The sequence below is a fragment of the Macaca thibetana genome, chromosome 18 (genome assembly GCF_024542745.1).
Source record: "Macaca thibetana thibetana isolate TM-01 chromosome 18, ASM2454274v1, whole genome shotgun sequence".
In the NCBI taxonomy this organism is placed as follows: domain Eukaryota; kingdom Metazoa; phylum Chordata; class Mammalia; order Primates; family Cercopithecidae; genus Macaca; species Macaca thibetana.
Window position 1 is genome coordinate 39186286 of NC_065595.1, and position 18797 is coordinate 39205082.

At 35.2% G+C, this 18797-nt stretch overlaps 1 long non-coding RNA gene across 1 annotated transcript in view; it reads left to right on the top strand.

The window, feature by feature from the left end:
• The window catches only part of LOC126941253 (uncharacterized), a 50532-nt gene extending 48336 nt beyond the window's left edge, over window positions 1-2196 (top strand). Inside the window, exon 5 of the long non-coding RNA XR_007721202.1 lies at window positions 2082-2196. This is a non-coding gene — a long non-coding RNA (uncharacterized LOC126941253). The remainder of the gene's footprint in view (window positions 1-2081) is intronic.
• The last annotated feature ends 16601 nt before the right edge of the window (window positions 2197-18797 follow it).

Here is an 18797-nt window from a genome sequence, read left to right on the forward strand (position 1 = left end):
ACATCAAATAATATTCATGTGAGATATGTGACACTGTTATCTTCATTTTCCTGGTTGGAAGACTGAAGCCTTCGAGTGACTAAATAACTCACTTTTGATCATCCAGCCAACAAGTGGCAGCATCGAAACTTGAACCCAGCTCTGTCCGAGACCAAAACCATTGCTCTAAATATTTATGTGGTGCTGCCTCTATTTTGTAATTTATGAACATTTCTGTCTCATCCACTAAACTCTAAACTCCTTTAAGGCTAATGCATATCATATATTTATTGTTTTAGACTCTTTCCCCAGTGCCTGCCACAGTACAATACATAACCATCAAACCGACTTTTTCTGTATAACAACTGGTAGACATGAATATACTGTGAAATTCCTCAACATTCTTACCCCCGGTATTTCTTGAGTCCCTCCTAGTCAGGCTCTGTTCTGGGTGCTATGGTGGATACTACACGTGAAGAACTTCTCTTGTCAAAGACGCTGTCGAAATGCTGGAGAGAATAAAGTTAAACAGGTTTCTTCACAACAAGACTTCTTAGATCCTTGAATATGTTAGGAAGTATTGGAGCTATAAGGGACATAGTGAGCAATATTTTTTCAACTTGTTTGATCAAAGGCCGCTTTCCCTTCTTTGTATGCACCATGAATTGTCAATGCCACTCTAAATATACGGTTTCCATAACTTTGCACAGAATCCATATGTAAAGAACCTGGCAGAAAATATAGTGAAACTTCTAACAATGAAATAGACATCTAAATGTATTTCACTTAGAATCACATTTTCAACCCTGGTCTTGATGCCTCCACACTGGGAAGAGATTTTATTCCTAAAATGATACCTTCCCATTCAGGACCCAATATGCCAACAATTTCTCAAATACTTAGTTTTTTAGGTTGTCAAATAATTGCCTTAGCTAATAAAGATAGAGATGTAATAATCCTACCCCAAAACATTTTTTTTCTAAAATCTAAAATAATGTAATTTTAATCAGTTTAATGTACCTTAACAAATGTTGTTGGAGCAACGTGTGAACAAGTTTCACTTAATCACCTAAGTGACTATTTACGTGCAAGGCAACCCTCTTGCAACACAACCCACTGTAAGAATACAACACTATATATTTGATCCAGCATGCTCCCAGTGAAAGAGCTAAAAAACACTGGAAGAATGTTCCCTGCTGCTGAAGAACCAGGAACATTATCACCACAAGGAGCAAAAGGGCTCATGACTTTAGAGCCATATCAATAAAACCCTACCCCTTACTGGGTATATGACCTTAGCAAGGTTTATGATTTCCCTAAACTGCATTAACTTAAGTAATGTTCATGAGTTACGTTTGTCCAGGGGATGGTCCTTTTCCTGAGATAAAGTGATGGGGATCACTAAGGCAGAAGAAAAATAAGAAATTCAGCTTGAGTCTCTACAATAGATTTTGTTTTGTGTGTGTATGCTACATACGAACTAAGCACACAGCAGCATTTTTTTCTTGGCAAACACTGATACGGTATCCTAATTGTCTCAATTTTAGTAAGAAACATAGCTACTATGTAAGAGTTATTTTATATATACTTTTGCTCCCCTAATCCTTCTTTAACTGTGATATATGTGAAATACATTGTATACATGTAATATGATGTATGTGATCTGCATGTATCAATGAATATTGATGTATGTCATATATGTAGTATAATTATCCCCATTTTGAAGGCGAGGAGACAAAGGCTAAGGAGCTTTCCTACGATGACACAATTAGTAGGTTGAAGAATCAGGATAGAGAACCATGTTATTTTTTTTTTTCCTTCAAAGAACATGATTTCTATTGTATCCCCATTCTCTCCACATTAACTAACATTAGTGACTCACTTTACTTGAGTTTGTTTTTTGTTGTTAAAGAACAGGCACCAACTAGATGATTTCTATAATGTCCTTTCTACAATGTCCTTTCAGTTTAAACTCTCTTTGAAGAGAAAAGTAATTCCCTTTAGTCACAGCATCTCCTGTGAGGCTGAAAAAAAATGTATTTATGTTATCTATCAATTCACTCCCCCACTTTTATGATTATTATTTTTTTCTGTATGCCTAGGCCTCCTGGGTCCAGCATCCCTGTCTACTTGTCAACTTTTCAAGTAAAGTAATGCATTTCATTACATTTTGGATGCCACACCAGTTTAATCCCATTGATAGAGGGCTATGCAATCAAGCTGACAGTTGGATGATGATTTGAATCGTCCCTGACTCATTACTTTGTGAAGGATTTGGCATGCCAATCAATGGGGAATGATGTGCCGTGCCTTGAAGAATGACAGTAATCCATTTTCCACCAATTGACGTGATGAGTCCTTGACAGACTCACAAGTTATAGGGCCAAAGCCAAACATGATTTGGCACATGCCTCCCAGCACTGCCATTTTGCAGACCCTTGGGGTATTTATCAAAGCAGTAACCTTCTTGTCTTCTGCTGTCATCAGCCACACATCCTCAGGAGGCAGTCCAGCTTAACAGGCTTTTGCAGGTGAGTAAAGGGGCAACTTTCTTGACCTCACCTGTTATACTTATCCAAAGTATATCTGTAAAGGAATAAATTGAACCTCCTAATTACTCGCACCCATGCTGACACATGTAAATTTATACATCTGAGTGAGAGCTGTCTTTCAAAGTAGTCATCCTGGGAGCAGATATACTTATTCTTATGAGGTTGTCAACATTCAACAGGCATTTGAAACTTCTCTTTTAAAATTTTCTTCAGGACCAGTGTTTAAGTATCACTACTTTCAAAGGACACCTGTTTTGAGGTCCCAATTGTAGCCTCAGCTTGATCATATTCATGTTCATCTAATTCTCCTTTTCCTGTTTCTCAAAATGATTCATATTTAGGGCATTGAGAATATTCCTAAGTATTTTTGGGTCCAAATGAAAGTCCAAAAGGAGCTTCAGAAATTTTTCTAATATCTTACCTTTGGATTAAGAGTCTGTGTTTCTCAGGTAGTTAGTTTGAAAGCATTGATATGAACAATTTAATGTATAATTTTTCATATTTTTAAGTCATAGTAATTTTCTTGATATGGGATGTTAAACATTGTCAAATTGCCTAAAAGACTTTATAAGCTACATATTTCCTGTGTCCCATTGTCTTATTTGCAGAACACTCTGGAACATATTACCCTGCCATGAACAATAACATCTACATGTTTCTACAAAGCCATTGACAGCTATCCCTGCACAATACAGATGTAAGATTTGAGTGTTGCCTTCTAGATATGCTCACCAGCCAAAGACAACAGGATTTCTCGTAAGAAAAAGTTGAGATTTACTAAGAAAACAAAAACAAATAAATAAAAATAGTATCTCTGACCAACTAGCCTAAACAAAATTTCACCATTTCTCAAACTGTGTCTATGTCTGCTGGACTTTCAGTATGAACAAATGATCAGGAATCACTTGACATTTGAAGATCTTAAGATAAAGGAGACCAAAACAGAGAAGAAACAGATACAACGAAACATTGAGAAACTGGCAATAATGGTTACTTCAAGAGAAAGAAACTGTTGCTAAGGAAAAAAGATGGGAGGTTAACATTTCACTATATAGTTTTTTTTGTATTTTGTTTAGATTGACAACTTTATACAATTGAAATAAAAAAACTTGCACATATTTCAAGTATGCAGTTTGGCATTTGTATGAATCCATTAAACTATCACCTCAATCACAATAAGAAACGTATCTATCACCCTTAGAAGTTTCCTCATGCCCTTTTATACTTCTTCTCCTCTACACTCATATCATTCCCACACAATCGCTGGTCTGTTGTTTTTTGTTTGGTTTTTTTTCACTATTAATTGATTTTTTATTTTTAGAGTTTTATCTAAATAGAATTATACAGTATGAACTCTTCCTTGTCTAACTTCCTTCAGTCAGTATAATTATTGTGCTATTTAAGGAGATGTTGTATTTATCAATTGTTTACTCATTTTTATTGTAGAGTGGTATTTTATAATATAGCTATAACACAATTTGTTTATCCAGTCACCTGTTGATGGATACTTGGGTTGTTACACATTTTGGGCTCTTAAAAATACAACTTTTGTGAAGACTGATGTACAAAGTTTTGTATGGATATATGTTTTTATTTTCTCTTGCATAAATACCAAGAGGCAGAATGGCTAGATTAAATGGTAGATGTATGTTTAACTCTTCGGGAAATACTAAGTTATTTTTTAAGGCAGTAGTACCATTTTAGACATCTACCAATGGTGTATGAGAGTTCTACTTGTTCCATATCCATACAACACTGGAAATGATGAGTCCTTTTAATATTAGCATTTCTAATAAGCATGTAGAAATACATTAAAATTTATTTCCTTAGTAACTAATGATGCAGAGCATTTTTCACATGTTTATCATCCATATATCTTTTTTGAAATACCTCCTTAAATATTTTGCTTATTTTTAAAAATAACTTTTTTTGTTTTCTTCTTACAATTTTTTCAGAGTTCTGTATAATTTTTGATATGAGCCTTTATCAGGGATAAGATTTAAAAATATTTTCTCCCAGTTTTTAACACAGCAAAAGTTTTTAACTTTGATGAAGTTGAATTTATTAACTTTTCTGGATTGCACTTTTGCTGTCATATTTAAGAAACCGTCCCCTAAGCCAGGATCACAAAGGCTTTTTCTTGTGTTTACTTCAGGAAGTTTTAAAACTTTAAGTTGCACATTTAAGTTTGTAATACATTTTTAGCTAATTAGAGTTATGGATCCAAGTACATCATTTTATTTTTGCATGTAAATATCCATTTGTTCTACCCTGATTCGTTGAAAAGATGATCTCTTTCTACTGTACGATCTTTGCACCTTTGTCAAAAACTTCCTTTTATAGATATGTTCAGTTTGAATTGTAGGCTGTGTTCCATTGGACTATTTAGCTCTCTTGATGCCAAAACCCCACTGTCTTGATTATTGTGGCTTTATAACATGTTTTAAAATCAAGAAATGTTAGTCCTTTAAGTTCAGTCTTCTTTTAAAACTTCTTTTGGGCATTCTAGGTCTTTTGCATTTCCATATGAATTTTAGATCAGCTTTCTATTTTCTAAAAATCCCTGCTGGGATTTTGATTGGGATTGCATTGAATCTATAGAACAATTTTAGGAAAATTTACATCCTAACATTATTCGTTCATCTGACCCATAAACATGTTATATATTTCCACTTATTTAGGTTAACTTATCTTAGCTTTTTTTAAAATTTTCAGCATACATGTCTCGTCAGCATTATTTCTAAGTATTTATATTTTATGTTATAATAAATGTTTTTATTTTATATTTCAATGTTGATAGTTTGTAACTAGTAAATGAAAACACAATTGATTTTTACATATTGATGTTGTATCATTTAACATTGCTAAACTCACTTATTCTAGTTGTTCTTTTGAGATATCATTGAAGTTTCTATGTAAATGACAATGTTGTGTGCAAGTTAAGACAGTTTTATGTCTTCTGTGTCAATCTGGATGCCTTTCATACCTTATTCTTGCTGTATTGAACTAGCTAGAACCTTCAGTATAACGTTGAATAAAGGTGGTGAGAGGGAACTTCCTTATCACATTCCTAATCTTAGGGAGAAGTATTTAGTCTTTAACCACTAACTATCGTGTTCACTGTAGGCTTACAGTAGATGCTTTTCATTAGCTTGAGGAAATTCCATTCTATTCCTAGTTTGCCGACAGTTTTAATCAGAAATAGATTTTGCCACATGCTTTTTTCAGTGGCTACTGATATGATCATGTTATTTTTCTTATTTTCTTATTATGGTGGATTTCATTAATTGATTCTTTGGTGCTAAAACAAATGTGGAATTTCTGAAATAAACCCCACTTGGTCATGATAATATTGTGTGTGTGTGTGTGTGTGTGTGTACGTCTGTGTGTGTGTGTATGGTGTGTGTATATAACATACAGAATAGTATATATACTATAGTGCTACATATATATGTATGTGTGTGTATATATATGGTGTGTGTATCTATATTATATATATAAATATGGTATGTGTATACACACCATATACACACAAATATACAATATTATCATATCCAAATGAGGGTTATTTCAGGAATTCCAAATTTGTTTTAACACTAAACAAACGTGTGTGTGAGAGAGACAAAGAGAGAGAAGAATTTTATTTGCTAAAATTGTGTTTAGCAATAACAGTATGATCCTATTTGTGTGTGTGTGTGTGTGTGTGTGTGTGTGTGTGTGTGTGTGTGTGTGTGTGTGTGTGTATAGTATTCTTTCATGCAATCTTTTTGTGGGATTTTGGTACCTATAGAAACTCTTGTGAAATCACTTATGTCATTCCTGGTATTTGTAGTAATTTGTCTCTACTTTTTCCTGTTGCATCTGGAAGAATTTATAAACTTTTATGTATCTCAAAATACACAAACACAACAGTTTTTAGTTTCATTTGTTTCTCTAATCTTCCTCTTTCACTGCTTTCTGCTCTGATCTTTATTATTTCCTTTATTCTTTTTAATCTGCATTTATTTTTACTTCTTTTTCTGTTTTTTTAAGGTGAGGGATGAGATCATTGATCTGATGTTTTTCTCTTTTCTTATGTAGGCATTTAGTGCTACAAATTTTCCCCTAAGTACTGCTTTACTGGCATTATACAAATTCTCACGTCTTTCTATTTGCATTCAATTGAAAATACTTCCTCATTTCCCCTTTGACTTTCTTCTCTGATACATAGGCTATTTAGATGTGTATAAATTAGTTTTCAAATATTTGAAAAGATTTTCCAGATATCATTCTGTTATTTAATTCTAATTTAATTTCGTTGTAATCTAAGAACATTTTTGTGTGTGACTTAAATCCTTTTAAATGTATTAAGATTAGAATAATATACATTTTGGTAAATGCTCCATGTGCACTGGAAAATAATGCCTATTATTCTGTTGTTCAGTAGAGTGTCCTATAAATATCATTTGGTCAGGTGTCTTGACTGTGTTGTTCTATATACTTACCGGTTTTCTATATATTTACTGGTTTTCTGTCCACTTGTTTTACCAATCAGGACAGAGAGGTATTAAAATTTCTAATTATATGGATTTTTATTTCTCCTTGTGATTGTATTAGTTTTGCTTCATGAATTTTCTGAGCTCTGTTTTTAGATATATAAATATTTACAATCGTTGTCATTATAAATATGATATTAAACCCTAGTAATACTCTTTTCCCCGAAATCTAATTTATTTTATGTAAATACAACTACTCCAGAGTATTTTTTAATAGTGTTAGTTTGGTATATCTTATCCCATTCTTTTACTTTTAACCTATTTCCTCCTTTAATTTAGAATACACTTCTTATAAGCAGCATATAGGTGAGTCTTTCCTTCTTTCTTTTAAATCTAATTTCACAAACTCTCACTTCCAATTTGGGTGTTTAGAACATTTACATGTAACGTGATTATTGATCTCCAATTTTGCTTTTTGTGTTCTATTTGTCCCATGTGTTCTTTCTTTCCTTTTCCTCTTTCTCTGACCTCTTTTCCATTATTGAATGATGATTTACTTTACTGTCATTGTTGGCTTGTTATTTATTATTCTTTGTTCTGTTATTTTGGTGGTTGTGTTAGTTTTCAGAGAATATATTTTAATCTATCACAGATGCTCTTCAAAAGGTATTGTATAATTCACAAATAGTACTAGAATGTTACAATAATATATCTATCTTTCTCACATCTCAGTTTCTGTGTTATGGTCATGGATTTTATATTGTTATAAACCTCTCAGTTTTCATACTAGGGCTATGCATTATGCTTTATTTTACATTATTGTCATTTTTGTTTATACAAGAAACTTCGTTATATCTTATAAAATGGTTTAAATATTAAGAAAAACATTTGCATATTGATTTATGTAGTTAGATTTCTGATGCTATTCATTCCTGTATAGAGATTAGTATTTCTGTTTGACATCATTTTCCCTCCTCCTGGATAAGTTTTCTTAACATTACTTATAATGAAGTTCTGTTGGTGATAAATTATTTCAGCTTTCATGTGACTGAAAAAGATTTTAATTTAGTCTAGGAGACCTATACTTTGACTATTTGGTTCAGAAAAAGAGAAAAAAAAAAGGAAGATAAAAAATTATCACATACACTTTTGATTTTATATTGAATGGGTTCATCCTGTGTTTATTGCATTAGAAGAACAAGTGTTCATACCAAGAACAAGGAGAAGGTTTCAGAAGCTTCCAAAAATAAACAAAATAACAGTTTTTATATAAAGGATTAGGAATCAGAATGTTGTAGTGCTATTAAACATTCACTGAGGAAGCTAGAAGATTTTTAAAAAGCCCTTTAAAATTCTATATCTAGCAAAATTAACAATTTTGTGTGAATATAGAATAAAGCAAGTATTAGCAAATATTTGCTCTGTAAAGGCCCAGATAATAAATATTGTAGGCTTTATCATCTAAATGTTCTTTATTGCAATTTCTCAAATCTTCTATTGTGGCATAATATGTAATAAGTAAACAAATGGGTGTGGTTGTATTCTAATAAAACATTATTCACTCAAATGGGAGGATTTTAGCCTACAGCCCATAGTTGGCTGGCCCATGAAATAAATATATTTTCAAGTAAGAAAAATCACAAGAAAAAATTTTTGCTTTTTTGTATTTTTTTCTGAAAAGCTATTGCATAAATATACTCATGAAAATTAGGGTTGACACCAAGTTTTTAACTTAAAATATCGGGAAATAGAGGAGCCCATACAGGAGAAAAACCAACAGAATTCCCAGGCTGATGGTGAATGGGAATATCAGGATGATAACACTGCCACCAGCCTAGAGAACAACCAGTTTAGACTAGCGTAGGAAGATGGAAAGCACTAGGAAGATTATACATAAATAAGAAAAGAAACTTGTAGAATACCTGATGTGTTCAAACATAGAAAGAGGAGATTTCAGTTTCTGTTGGAGAGTTCAGCATAAATTAGTAACAGGTATATAGGACATTAAGAAACTGAAAATAATCAGAGAAGTATTAACTCCCGGATAGACATAAAGTTCTACAAGAAAGAATATCTAATCATATACAAAATGGGTTCCACTGTAAGTAGTATTTATCCAGTAATAATTATACAAATGCAGACTATTCATTTAACAAAAATTGTCATAGACTATTGAGGGGATGAGAAAAGTAGAAATGTGTGTGTTTCTGTGGGGAAATTACAAAGAGAGCGAGATTCTCATCTTCCACAGTAGGAACTAAACAGATAATAAAACCTGAAAAAAAAAATAGAATAAACACATTAGTTAGGCATAGGGAGAGAAGAAAATTCAGAAAAAATGTAACATTGGAAAATAAAGAGAATTACTTCTGGAAATGAGAATTTAGAGTGCAAATGGATAAGCCTAAATACTGTTATTTTTTTCACAATTTTTGAGAAACATTGCTTATTAAACTTTGTACATATGTACTCGGATTATTTAACTTTGTACATATATGTTTTATACAAATAAAAATTAAATCAAAGTAAGAACTTACTAAACTTTCATAAAAGAAGAGAACATGGAGTTCTAAATGGATAATTGTCTTTATGAGAGTAAATATTTAATGTGGAAATTGTTATTTTTGTAGCCAATAAAAATGAAGAAAACCATAATGTTGATGATAATGACTAAAATGTTTGAACATGTATTATGTTTCAGAGTGGTGCTAAGCACTTTACTTACATTATCTTAGTTCAGCTACCATAGTATTATTTTCTGTTTTGTTTTTGTAAGTAAACCAAGGCTTAGAGATGATAAATAAGTAGCTTCAGGACATATAGCCAGAAATAACAGGGGAGGGTTGAAGTGAAGTCGGTCTGATCCCATACTTTGAGGCCTCTCTGATCCCAAATGGGCACTTCAATCTGTGAGCTAATAGTCCTTTTTTAGAATTATTCAACTTCAATTATTGATCAAAATTGCATCAGTTGCTTAAAACTAGTGTCTTCATCCATTCCCTACAGTAATAATGTTTTAAAATATTCCAGGAACTTGACAATATTTCTTTTTCTCATCCCTGCTCTAATTTGTACCACTTTATTGCAATTTTTCCCTTGAGTTTGGATTGAAATTCTTGATTTTGTTTGGAGTTTTCTGAAAGTACATTGGAAGGAAATGCAAACTAAGCATCTAAGCAAAGGCACTTATTTTCCTTTTTCATGTTAGGAAAACTATGAAGACTCAGGGCAGCAAAGGGGGAAGTGTCTATTGAGGTCGGAATGTGGAGAGGGGGATGAACTGGAGAAGAGGGAAACCAACACGAAGAAAGACACGGAGAAGGGAGAGGGAGACAAAAATAGCAGGCACAGAGACAAGGGAAAAAAGGCAGATAGAGATAGGGTTGCCGACATGAAGAGAGAAAGGGGGCCAAGAGATTGCAGCAATTCATGCATTTTAGGTATTTTGGCTGAAAACAGCTCTAAGTATAAGGACTATTGTGTTATCCGTGTTACTATATTCTGAAACAATGAAAATAATACCATATGTTTTTCTCCCCCGATTTGGAGTTGATTATACAACTTCGTCTTTGCACAGTGGTGGAAACAGGACTACATTATACACTCTGACTGCACGTCTTAAAATGCTCTGCAAAGCAAATATAGGATTACCTTTCATTGTGTCATTTAAATATCATAAAATTCTCATGAATAAGAGAAATTGGGAATGACAGAAGAATTTACTAAAATCTTTGCATAGCCAGTTAACAAGGCAAAGATCAGTCACTTGTCAAATTGTAGAGATTTATTCATTTTTTCCCCCATATCCCTCCTCCTCCTCCCCAAGATCTGAATTGTAAAGATTCATCTGGCACTAGAACTTTCAATGACAGGAGCCACAAGCTTCTATCCCTTTATTAAAAAATCTTGGTGTTATATTTTTAACTGAATTTCATATACTAGGAGAGGGACAGTCAGACCCTTTTGTTGCTTTACTGATCTCTTGCATTATATTCTCTCTCCAAAAAGACTCCTGTGGCCTAACTCCTCTTCTTTCAACTCTTTAGATACAGCATCAGAGACAACACAGGGTGTCTGATTTTATATAAAAGATATTAAATGGGTACAAATAGACTGCAAGGTTATAAATCAATCCGGACTTTAGGATATATTGACCATGGGTATATTACCAAGGTTTCATGTAATCAGCATGTGGATGGAATCATGAAACTTTTGGCCCATTGAGGATTCAAATAATATGTTATTGTTACCACTGAGATTTTATGAGATCACAAAATAATTTTATAGAAGGACTAGCTGCAGGCTACATAAATATGCTGTGTGTCATCATCCACATCCACACAATCTGTCCAAGTATCCAGTTTTGTTTCCATAAACCCACTTTAATCACACGACTCTCTTACTACAGTTTTCCTTGAATTCCCTTTGTTTATCAAGAAAAGTAAAACTCGCAGGCTTCTATCCTCTGACCTACGTGTTCCCACTTTATTCTTCTCTTTCTTAACTTTCTACCCCAAGGAGACTTTATTACTACTCAATTTCCAAACTGAAAAATTTACACCAGTATCCAAAACAATCACTACCAAACAATAGAAGCAAAGCCCCTTTATGTTCTTCCATTTACCCGTGTGTTCAACTTGCCAAGTCTTTTCACACATCCCCACACACTCTCCAGAGCTTGGATCTGAATTTCATTTGACCCATGAGTCATCTCTCTGTAGGATGGATATAAAAGAGTTTCATGAGCAATAAGGCAACCTGGTCAATTTTCCATGTAATCAAACAGCCCATGTTTGGATTCTGACACAGTTTGGATATTTTGGCCCCTCCAAATCTCATGTTAAAATGTGATCCCCGGTATTGGAAGTAGAGTCTACTGTGAGATGTTTGGGTTATGGGGGTGGATCCCTCATGAATGGATTCATGCCTTCCCCATGGTAATGAGTTACCAGAAAATCTGGTTGTTAAAAAACAGCGTGGCACCCCTTCCCTCTCTCTCGTTTCCTCTGGCCGTACGACACCCTTGGCTCTCCCTCTACTTTTGGTATGATTGTAAACGTTCTAAGGCCTAACCAGAAGCAGATGCTGGTGTCATGCTTCTAGTACAGTCTGCAAAATTGTGGGTCACATACAGCTTTTTCTTTATAAATTACCCAGCCTCAGGTATTTCTTCATAACAATGCAAAATGAACTAACAGATTCTGAAAGAGATAGATTATTGAGAATATTTGTTGTCGGGAAACCTGGGCACCTAACCTTCTTGACATAAGAAACTTTCTCACATCACACTGATCACAGTCCATGCTAAGATTTCTTTCTTTAGGGTTTCTCATCTTAGTGTCAACAAATTTCAGAAGGCATTTTCAATTAGAAATAAAACTTGAGAAAGCACTCGCACACCTCCTGGGTCCCTCCTGGGAAAACCTCCTGGATCACTTAACAGATCCATTTATTTAATATTAGCCATAGTTATCAGCTTCTGACAACTCTGTGAGGGCAATATTTGTTAAGATTTTGTTGTTAGATTTTTAATGGGCTTAATCTCCCAACAGTATTTTAAACAACTTGAGGGACCAGGTTATGTTGATCACATGGCATTTTGAAGCCTCTGTTTTGATTTCAGGTACATTTTAATTTGGTTTAAAAGCAAACATTAAATCTTAGGGAGGCAGTTTGAGATAGAAAATGGCCTAGGATTGGGATAAAAAGTGATCACTTTCAGGGATGGTGTGGGGTTCAAGAATAGTATGAGGGATGGTGGCGGGGCTTAGGAACAGGGTGTGATTTAGACATGAGGCAAGGGTCATAATTACATGCCACACACAAGGTTGATTAGGTAATTAAACATACTTAACTTTTATTATTTGGCTATTTTGAATGAAATACAAAAAAAGTGATATATAACAATGTCTAGCTTTGGAACATGTCCTGGCTTTTTTAACTCCCCTTGAAAATAACTAGTTCTAATAACCTGTATTACATGAGTATTAACTGGCTGACTGAAAGACTATAGAGAAGAAGCAATTCTTCTGTCATATACATAGCTAAGGATTCATTACTTTGAATTACCTTTATATTCTGGTTGAATGGTGTAATTGCTCAGCTATAGTTAATGCATCTCAGCATCATTCATACACTATTTTTAAACTACTCAGAGGCCGGGTGCAAAGGTGACAGTAACTGTGAAAATAATTAAGGAAACCCTAATGGAATAATCTTCCAAGGCCATTAAGACATCTGAAAATGGGGCAACCATATGATGTACATAATGAGAACATTGTGCTTCTCCGTCGCACATGCAGGTTGGTAGGTGCAGGCCTGGCTTTCTCCTGGTCTCTTAACTCATTGTTCCGTTTGTTTCTGAGCATTTATTTGTGGATCTGTTCCAATCTTTATCCCCTCCTCAGGTAATCCAAGTAAAAATTGTCTTGCTTGGCTTGATTTCATTTGGTATCAGTGGGATCTGGGGTCTGGGAACTGTTTTCAGGAAATCTAAAATTTCTCAGATTATAGCTTCTGTTGCTTTGTAGAAACGGACTGAATTAAGGATTAGTTGGGATTCAGCACATACGAGGTTCTTAGTGGAATTTTAAAATCATTTAGTTTAGTAGTTACTGGTATGTTTATAACCCCTTTGTGCAAATTGAAAAACATGGTTTCTCCCTGTGGGTACATGGCCGGGAGAGTGGGAAATGCTTTCTTTAGAATAAAAAGGTGCAGTGTCTTTCTGATAATTACTCACTCACACCAGATGCACAGCTTGGTGACTCACCACTCACTGTCCTGGCTTTACTCTGGTGTGGCACACAAACTGCCCAATCATATATGGCACCCCTGTCTGGTTACTACAAAATTATAGTCATTAGTCACAGAGCCTTGGTAATTTATTACGGCATATAACGTGTGTAACTTGATTTACATAAACACTAATATATTGTTTAGTCACATTAATATGTGTTTATTTTGGTAAGGCATGCCCCCAAGCTTCTAGAAATACTTGTAACAGAGTTATAATTATTAGCTCCAGTAGGTGGGTTGTGATACCGCGGAAGAGGCAGCCATCAATGGTTCTTTGGGGAAGCATCAGAATCAACCTAAAGAGAAGCAAACAAACATGAAATTTACTTTTAAAAAAGTGGATTTATGGTGACAGTCTAATGGGAATAGAAATTGAAGACATAGTTTTAAACACGTCTGCCTACTATCCTCTAACAAACAGTTAGCTTAATCCAGTGTGCTCAATCATATAAGCCAACTGATGGTTTCTTCATGTTCTGTCAACCACTTACCACTAACCACTGAGTTCTGAAGTCACTTATGAGTGACTGCTTAGTGTTGAGCAATAAGGGTATTCAAACGAAGTACAAAATAGGTCTTTTTCCTTGAAGTATTTATATCTGATTGAACACAAGATAACACAAGTCCTACTGTAATTGAGAGTTAGATTGCACTTTATGCTTGATGTAGTTGTTAGAAACTAGGGAGAGAAAACTCCTGTGTGCTAAGTTTTTGGGTGTCTGAAAGAGCATTTGAATGATTATTTAATCTATTTTTATTGTTGCTAGTTGCTGACCATAGAGAGTTACACTGTCTAGCTTTTTCTCTCTGAAATGGAGCAGCAACAAAAGTCCAGATCATTCAACCTGTGCTTCCTCAAGTCTGATAACATTAGCAGTTCTCCCAGATATCAGTTCAAGTAAGGAGTTGCCAATAGAAGCAAAGGTAAGATAACAAGTTATTTCCCCAGGGGGGTGTGTGTGTGTGTGCGCGTGTGTGCGTGTGTGTAAGGTGCCTTAGAGACTACAGCGTTTTATACCATCATTTCAGAAATAAGGACACAGAAGACTTGGAGAGAGGAATTGATTTGCCCAAGGTCGCACATTTGAGCCTTCAACTTATGGAAATTATTGTTACTATTGATAAAATGCAACTCAGGACTGTATCAAAGGGCCTGAACTCTGCACCAAACTTTCTTCTTTTCTGTTTCAATATCATCATAATCTGCCACTCTTTACTGTGGTGCCTCAGGAAGAAGCGAGGGAGTCTTAAAAACCACCTAGCTCTCCAGATTCAATTGGCAGGTTAATCGAAAACAATTTTTTTATAGCACAATAAAGGACCTGGGAACAGTGGAACATTAATATTTGTTTCCCAAAGAGTGGACCCTAAGAGAATAAAGCTGCATGCAATTGAGTTACGGTACCCATAGTGTGAGGGATGCATTTTGCATTGCTTCATTTCATGCTACCATTCATCAGACAGCCAAGAGCAAAGGCTGCCTCACCAACCGCTAGCCAGAGCACCCCAAGAGGAATGTCACCCCCACATCCTGAGGAAGGGAGGCAGCTTTCCTAAGTATCTTCTGTGATTACAATATAGTTTTCATGATGCATTCTTAATAAAACAAAAGGTGGCCCTCTGACAAAAATATCATCTGGTTTTTATAATGTAAAATACAGCAATTTTATCAGCATTAACACTGATTGGCTGCCATTAGCCCCTTGCCTTCTAATAAAATTTATGATACCTTTCAGGAGCCCAATTTGATAGAAACTGAAGTGATTGCACCCTGCTTAGATATCTCTCTGGCATCTATTCCAACAATAACGCGGTAATTTTATGCATGAAATAGCACAATTGGCATAAATAGTTATAATACTAGGTGCTGTCTAAGGAAACTGGCTGGTGGAAAATTAGAAAGTGCTTCACACTTTTGAAACAGGTAATTAGGATTTTTCTTCGTGCTCATACAAGGCAGTCTGGAGTTTCATTTTATATTTCATGTTTCATTAAAATATAGGTGTTAAAAATAAATGTTGAATTTAAGACTGCATATATTATGAAATTAAAGGTATAGTACACGGTAGGGGGTGTGAAGTGTGCAACGGGACCTTGGAGTGTTGTATTCAGTTGCAGTGGGAATATTTTTAAAAATAGTTTGGACAGGTAATAGAGCCTTGTTTCAAGCATATTACTTTGAAAAGGATTGATTTAGAAATGAGTTGCATTAAATCACCAGATCTTTAGCGCAAGAAGCAGCATGCTGCCTTAATTTAAACTCTAACTGAGGATGATCTTTTAATTGGCAGGCGAAGGTAGACTTTGGGTCATGTGGGATTCACTGAGCAGTTTTGAACTTTGCATTGGACTCAACAGTTCCCTGTCTATTCCACATTTCCATTCTGACCTTGGCTGCTCATTCAGACCTGAGCCAACCCCCAATGGAACCTTTTTGATTCTCTTGAACTGTGCTGTGGTTTTGGGAGGCGGGCAAAAGTCTGTAATGACACCATTGTATTAACCTCCACTTATGACCCAGCCAAGGGCAGGCTTTTAAGTTTTCCCAGCTGTGTCATTAAATTTGTTGCTCTGGCTCCACTGACATGACACCATCACAATCTCAGCCACAGACTAATGACCACAGTTGCGAAGGCAGCATGTTATAGAAGAGAGTACATAGGGCTAAGAGTCCAGAACACCAGATTTTGTCTTCTTGTTTTCCCATAATTACCCAGGTGGCATTAGGCATGGTGGCATTGAACCTTTGTATGTTTCAGTTTCCTCACCCATAAAATGGGAATCGTGCCCTCATTCCCTTTCTTAGAAGTTTGTTGTGGAAAAAAAAAGAGATTGCAAAACAAATAGAAAAGAAAAGGCAAAATATGGCACTCCACAGATGCAGAGTATATTGCAATGTTTTGATGAAGCTCTACTTTGTCCGGAATCATTCATTGACTACTCAAGAACAAATGGTTTTCATGGAAAGAAAGGCCAGTTTGTGGGTCAAATAAGACAAAACTATCTGTGCTGGTAGAACTGCTTTCCAAGAATGCTGTCACTGCTATCATTTTTAATGCTTCAAAACTCAACTCCCTCCCTCCATTCACCACAGCTCAACCATGTTCCAGTAGTGTATCCCAATCAGCTTGTTTTTTCTTAACTGGTTAAGGGAATGTTGCTCATTCACCTGACCCAACTCACATATTAACAATTGTTTAACTGGGATTAGATAAAAGGAAAGCTGACTTACGGATGAACCAAGAGGGAGCTAATTATGCCACAGTCCCCAACTCAGTAAATTTATGTTTCTGATCTCCTGCAATTTTTTTAAATATAAAAACAAAGCTTAGCCAGGAACTAGTAGAAAGGATAAAGTGAAGATGGTGTAAGAAATATATGGATAGGCAAGCACCAGGGCTGAGACCTTAGGAAGCATAGTGAGGTATGGGTAAATGGAGGAGATAATCAGCAGATAAAAGCTCTTACGGTCAAAAACATATAGAACTATAATGCCATCTCCAAAATATTTCATGCATACAAATGATATTCAATCAGTTGAAATAATGGAGATACACTATTTCAAAAATTAAGTTCTTCTTTCTTGAGCTTTAAAAGTATACACTTGTATCCAAATGAATTTAAAACATGCATGCAAATATTTATATCAATAGTGCACATAATTTCCAAAACTTGGAAGTAGCCAAGATTTACTTCCATGGGTTAGTGCATAAACCAACTGTGGTACATATATACTATGGAATATTATTCAGCAACAGAAATAAATGAGCTATCAACCCATCAAAAGACATGGAAGAAACTTAAATGCAGGTGGCTAAGTGAAAGAAGTCAATGTGAAAAGGCTACATTCTATATGGTTCCAAATATAAGACATTCAGGAAGAGGCAAGGCTACAGAGACAGTCAAAAGATCAGCCAGGTGCAGAGGCTCATGCCTGTAATGCCAGCACTTTGGGAGGCCAAGGCAGGTGGATTTTCTGAGGTCAGGAAGTCAAGACCAGCCTGGGCAACACGGTGAAACCCCATCTCTACTAAAAATACAAAAAAATTAGCTGGGCGTAGTGGCGTGTGCCTGTCGTCCTAGCTACTCGGGAGGCTGAGGCAGGAGAATTGCTTGAATCCAGGAGGCAGAGGTTGCAATGAGCCAAGGTTGCCCCACTGCACTCTAGCCTGGGTGGCAGAGTGAGACTCAATATCAAAAAAAAAAAAAAAAAAAAAGATCAGTGGTTGCCAGAGGTCTGGGGAGAGGGAGGGAGAGATAAGCAGATTGAAGGAGGTATTTAGGGCAATGAAAGTATCCTATATGATACTACAAAGTTGGATACATGTCATTATATTATATGTTTGCCAAAATCTGTAGAATGTAAAATGCAAAAAGTGAATTAATTAAATGATAGACTAGAATTAATAATAGTGTACCAATATCAATTTATCAATTATAACATATGTACCACAACAACATGTGATATTAATACTAGAAGAGCAGAAGAAGCAGGAGAAGGGATTAAAGACTATAAGGCAACTGTACATTCTGCTCAATTTTTCCATAAATCTAAAACAAAAAAAAGCCTATTATTTGTTTATTTATTTCGAGGCAGGGTGTCTATATGTTGCCCAGGCTGGAGTGCAGTGGCTATTCACAGAAGCTATCACAGCACACTCCTCCCTTAAATTCCTGGGCTCAGTAATCCTCCTGCCTCAACCTCCTGAGTAACTGCAACTAGGGGTGCACAGCACCAGGCCCAAATATTTGTTTAAAGTCCATGCAAATTAAAGAGAATGGTGGTTTTGTATAAGAAAAATATTTTTCTTACAGTTTTTGCAGACATGAGAACAAACTGTGCCAGTGATTTAGAAAGGTATTTACAAAACAGTCTCACAATTTAAGATGTATGAGAACCATACCACAGAAAGAGCAACTGCATTTATTGTGACTAAGTAAAATTGCAAGGTCTCTGGCAGTTATTCTAATTTTCAATAGAAAATCATAAAGC